Below are 5678 nucleotides of genomic sequence, written 5' to 3'. Positions count from 1 at the left end.
TGATAATTTATGTTGATGCATATGTGAATTTTTTTTTATTTCATGATAATGTGTGATTTATTTCATGATTATGATATGTGTATGTATGGAAGCGGCAAGACACGATTTCTTCAAGTATTGAGGGTCTAAGTGCCAATTATAATATCCACTTTTACTAGTAAAGGTATTATGGCAAATTGTATGACATTATGTGTTTAATTATATGAATTATGATATGCATGATTTATGATGTATGTTCATTTATTTGTTCTATCAAGCAATCCAATCACACATGTTTCTTCAAGTATTAGGGGCCAAAGTGTAATAGAAGTTATGTATTGGGGGTCAAAGTGGAATTATGGTTTTTTTGATAGAAAGCATAATTATTAAAAGTTGAAGCTATTAGTTTTGGATGGAAATTATAATAAGGGTCTTAAGTGATTATTAAGAATAAATTTGAGGCTGGGGATAGAAAGGTCATTTGGTTTTCACATGAATTAAGTCAGATTAAATAATTAGGTAAAAAAGTGAAATAGGTTTAGATGTCGTATTTTTCTTCAGACTTTGGTTTTATGATAGGCTAAAGGGGAATAGACCAAGAACAACCTCTTGTTCTTGATCCGAGTTTGTGAAGACTTGAGGTTGAAGGAGATCAATAGTTTGGGTTATTAAAAGGATAGGAGATTCCATAGACGTCAAGGATCTAAAGTTTTGGTGGCTGGATTTTCATCTATAAGTATTAAAACCTTTACTATTTAAGGTTTTGTCAATCTGAGTTTATGAAAATCTAAGGCTGCTTTATTGTTTTTGGATTGATGGGTGTTTAATATAAGTTTAGAGATGTTAATATCTGGGTTCTAAGTGTTAGAAACATGTTAGGATAGCTGTTTTGGGGCAATGTTTTGAGCCCCTTAGTGTTTTGGGATGTTTGGGGTTGAAATGATTGAAAAATCGCTAAGATTTCTGGGTTTTTTTGCAGTGACGTCGTGGCTCAAGTGGATGAGTGCTGCGGCACAAATGCGTCTATTTTAGGCTGAATTTTGCTCTCTGACTTTGGAGTGCCATGGCTCTATGGGAGGGCACTGCGACTCAAATACATTTTTCTGTTATAATTTTCGGGTTTCATATTTTGACCATAAATTTTGACCTTGATGTTAGATTTGGACGTTCTTTATATGGTTGGAAAGCTTGTGAAAATATCTACAATCCTAGAACCTAAGACAAGTTTAGATGTTATTACTTTGGAGTCAGAATCATGAATTAAGATTGGTATTAATTGATTTTGATCAGTTTTGTTAAGTTTGGCTAGAGATGCTTGAACAGAATCACATTTGGGTTGTTTATCAACTTAATTGCTAGAATTTTGGTAAGAAGAGTGGTCACTGTAACACAGGGTGTACATTTGAATGCAAAAATTTATGTATATGTGATCTAATTAAGTTTATGTATGTTATGGTTATAATTTTGTTATGTATGTTATGGGTTTATGAATATTGCATGTTTATGTACGTTGTTGCATGCTTACATTGACATGGGTATGAATACACTTGAGCAGAGTTTCTATAACCTATGTTTATGTTATGACATTGTTTGGTGTTTGATAAGATGTTGGACAGAGTAGTTATCAGAACAGGTAAGTGTCCAAGACTGTGGAGGTTTAGGGTAGGATGCCACTCGCTACTATAAACTGTCAACACTTGCTTACGTTGTTTGTTTTGCTGTATACTTGTGTGACATGCTTACGTGATGAAAATGCATGTGTACTTTATGATAAAATGCATGCTTACGTTTCTCATACTTAATTGCAAACTTGACCAGGTTAGCACTAGTTTACGACAGATATGACATCGCTAATACATTTTACGATTGTATGATGAGATGAGATGATGTGATACGATATGAATTATTATTGAACTCTATTTATGTTAAGGTTTAGATTATGAATAGTATATGGGTTAGGTTGTCATAGTTTGAACTAGGTTATATTTTATGTTTATGGTTATGTTTTCTGTTTGGACTTTGGGGTTGTGACCTACATAGCTCTTCTTGCTAGGCGTTAGCTCACGGGTACTCTGTGTTGCAGGTAAGGGCAAAAGCATAGTAGATGAGGCGATGAGTTGGAGCAGGCTCGGTCTGATGTGTGCATGTCGTGATTGGTTGACCCGGGGGTTTAAAATGGTGCTACTTATGCATTGTTGTTATAAAAGTCTTTAACCTTTGGTTTTATGTTGTTTGTTAAACATTAATTTTTACTTATGACGTGCATGTAAAGCATATTTATTTGAAATATCGAGATCTCGAGTTGCATGTTTGTAAAAAGGTGTTAATTCATGTTTCTTTCAATAAAAGTTTTGTTTTTGTTTTTAAAGAGATTCATGTAAACATTAATTTACTTAAATATGGAGTATTTAGTAAATTAATGGATTTTAAGTCGGGTTGTTACATCCTTCCTTACCACCTCTTTCATTGAAAGATTTAGCCTCCTCCGAGCATCGATACTAGGCTTACTATCCTCCCCATTAATATACAGTGCATCATCGTTGAAGGGATTATACCCTTGATATCTGCCAAAGTCCACCCAATTGCTAGCTTGTGAGCCTTCAACACCCTAAGTAGCTTCTCTTCTTCAATTAGAGAAAACGAAGCTGAAATAATAACTGGTAGTGTGTTGTTCTCACCCAAATATGCATACCTAAGGTGATCAGGCAATGGCTTTAACTCAAGAACTGGAGGCTTCTCCATATATGGGAGAGGTCTCTCAGGCACTTGCCCCAATTGCTCATATTTCTTTATATAAATTTGCCCTGATGAGTTCAACCACTTAACATATTCACTGGCTTCAGTGCCATCACACTCTTCAGGACTTGCAACCAAACTCAACTCAAGTGGATCCTCAATAGACTTGACCCCTTCACCTTGTTCCTCCAATACACTAATACTAAAACAACTGTCACTAGCTGAAGGATATTTCAAGGCTTTAAAACATTAAAAACTACCTCATCACCTTGTACTCTGAGCCTTAACCCACCCTTCTGGACATCTATCAAAGCTTCTCCCGTGGATAAAAATGGTCTTCCCAATATAATAGGCACGTCCTCATCTTCCTCCATATCTAATACAATGAAATCCATTGGGAAGATGAATTTATCTACCTTTACTAGAACATCCTCTATAATACCTCGGGAGTGTGTTAGTGAATGATTAGCCAATTGAAGAGTAACAGCAGTGGGTCTAGCTTCCCCCAAACCAAGTCTTCTAAATACAGACATCGATATTAAATTAATGCTGGCACCCAAATCACATAAAGCCCTCTCACAATGAAAGTTCCCAATGATGCAAGGTATAGTGAAGCTACCCCGATCTCTTAACTTTTGAGGAAGTTTCTTTTGAATAATTGCACTACACTCTTCTGTCAATGCCACGGTTTCACAATCCTCCATTTTTCTCTTATTAGATAATATCTCTTTCATAAAATTCACATAACTAGGCATTTGTTCAAGAGCCTCTGCAAAAGGAATGTTAATGTGAAGTTTCTTAAATACTTCAAGAAATTTGGAGAATTGTTTTTCAAGATTATCCTTTTGGAACCGTTGAGGATAAGGAATCTTTGGTGTAGGCTTGGTGTATTTCAGCTTCTCTTTCTTTGGAAGATCTTTAGTAACCTCTTCTTGCACTAGACTAGTGACATGTTGATCCTCTATGTTTTTTTTTTGTCATCCACTGTAGGCCCTTCATACTTAGTCTCACTGCTCAAAGTGACAGCTTGACATTGCTCTTTGGGATTTACCTCTGTGGAACTAGGCAAATTCCCTTAATGTCTACTAGAAAGTAGTTTAGCCAACTGACCCATTTGTGTCTCCAAATTCCTGATTGAAGACCTTGTCTCTGTCATGAATTGATTTAATTGGTTTGGCTAAGTTGTTAGTGAGTTCATTGGAGGATGTGGTGGTGGATGAGATTGGCGTGGGTTTGGATCATAATAAGGTCTAGAGTGTAGCCATAAGTCGGTTGATGACGTGGTTAATGAGGTGGATACTGTGGTTGTAAACCCTGGTTATTTTTCCAAGGAAGGTTGGGGTGATTCTTCCATGTAGGAGTATATGTATTTGAGTAAGTGTTGGGTGCAGGTCTTGGAAAGTTACAATTAGTCTGTGCCTATTCCAAAGGCATACTGTTCACGTTTGTTGAGCAACTAGTAGTGCTCGGGCATTGCTCATAAGAATGCAGACCCCCACAAATCTCACAACTCATTACATTATGTTCATGCATTGCTTGGGCAGCAAGGTTATTCTGCTACAATTGCTTGGTTAGAGATGCCACTTGAGCGATCAATAAAGCAATAGGATCAACCTCTAAGACTCCTGCCACCTTCTTATTCTCACATTTAGTGGGCCAATTGTAGTTATTCATGGCCATCTCTTCCAGTAATTCATAAGCTTCATTAGCGCTTTTTCTCATAAACGCTCCTCCCAATGTTGCATCAATAATTGTCCTTGTATTTCCCCCAAACCATTATAAAATGTATGCACCAACAACTACTTCTCTATTCCATAATGTGGGCACTTCCTTTGAAACTCTTTAAAATCTTCCCACACATCATATAAAGACTCCCCATCCAACTGATGAAAGTTATTAATTTCTCCTCTATATTGGGCTTACTTCACAAGAGGAAAATATTTACCAAAGAATTTATGAGCCAAGTCTTCCCAAGTAACTACAGAGTTAGCTTGTAATGAATTCAACCAACTCTTAGCTCTATCTCTTAATGAAAACATGAATAATCTTAATTTGACAGCGTTGTTACTCACCCTATTCATTTTGAATGTTGCACACATCTCTAAAAAGTTGGTAATGTGGAGGTTTGGATCCTTGTTTGGTAATCTCCCAAATTGTACACAATTCTGTACCATCTGAATGATCGAGGGTTTTATCTCAAAATTATTCGCCTCTACAGTAGGAAGACGAATACTTGAATGTATCCCCGTAACAGTAGGGATTACATAATTTCTCAATGGCGGGTCAGCCTCAGCTACTACATTACCTGCATTACCCAAATTTGCATTGTTGTTGACATTGTTATTTGCGTTCTCAGCCATGGAAAAATCCAACCTTTTCTTTATCTTTCAGTTTTGTCTGCACGTTCTCTCAATTTTGTCTACTTCCTCGCATATACCAATAATTCATGAAACACACTGTAGACACAATTCGAATGAGTACTTAAAGTAAAAACCAAAGTAGAACAACAAAAAAAACAATTAATTTTGATATTGGATATTAAGTCCCCGGCAATGGCGCCAAAAACTTGATCGACAAATTATGATACGTAAGTATACGCAATCGATTCAAGTAATATAGATAGTAAATAATAATTGCTCCCACAGAGACTATAACCCTGTTGACGCGGTTCTTCACCAACAGGTAATTAAGAAAATAAGAGGAAGGGATTAGTGCTTATGTTGAACCGAAATAGATGAATGCTCTTTTGAAAATGGGCTGGTGACACAATTACGTTTTTAGGTGGTTCAAAGGTTAAAATCCTTCTACTCCACCAGTCAATATTATTGCTATATGCTTGGTATTCTTTCACAAGGTATTTCTTACACAATCGAATCCAACCCTTTGCAACTCCCAGGGTCTCCATATTTATAGGAGAGGGCACCTGGGAGTTGGTAAGAAGGTCATCCCGTGACCTTCTTACC

General features: G+C 36.5%; 1 non-coding gene across 1 annotated transcript; it reads left to right on the top strand.

The window, feature by feature from the left end:
* The first annotated feature begins 4524 nt into the window (after positions 1–4524).
* On the top strand, positions 4525–4630 carry LOC133813175 (small nucleolar RNA R71). The gene has a single exon (XR_009884213.1). It is a non-coding gene; the product is annotated as a small nucleolar RNA R71 (small nucleolar RNA).
* Positions 4631–5678: the final 1048 nt, after the last annotated feature.

This window comes from Humulus lupulus, chromosome 1 (genome assembly GCF_963169125.1).
Source record: "Humulus lupulus chromosome 1, drHumLupu1.1, whole genome shotgun sequence".
In the NCBI taxonomy this organism is placed as follows: Eukaryota; Viridiplantae; Streptophyta; class Magnoliopsida; order Rosales; family Cannabaceae; genus Humulus; species Humulus lupulus.
This window is presented reverse-complemented; position numbering and strand designations above follow the sequence as displayed.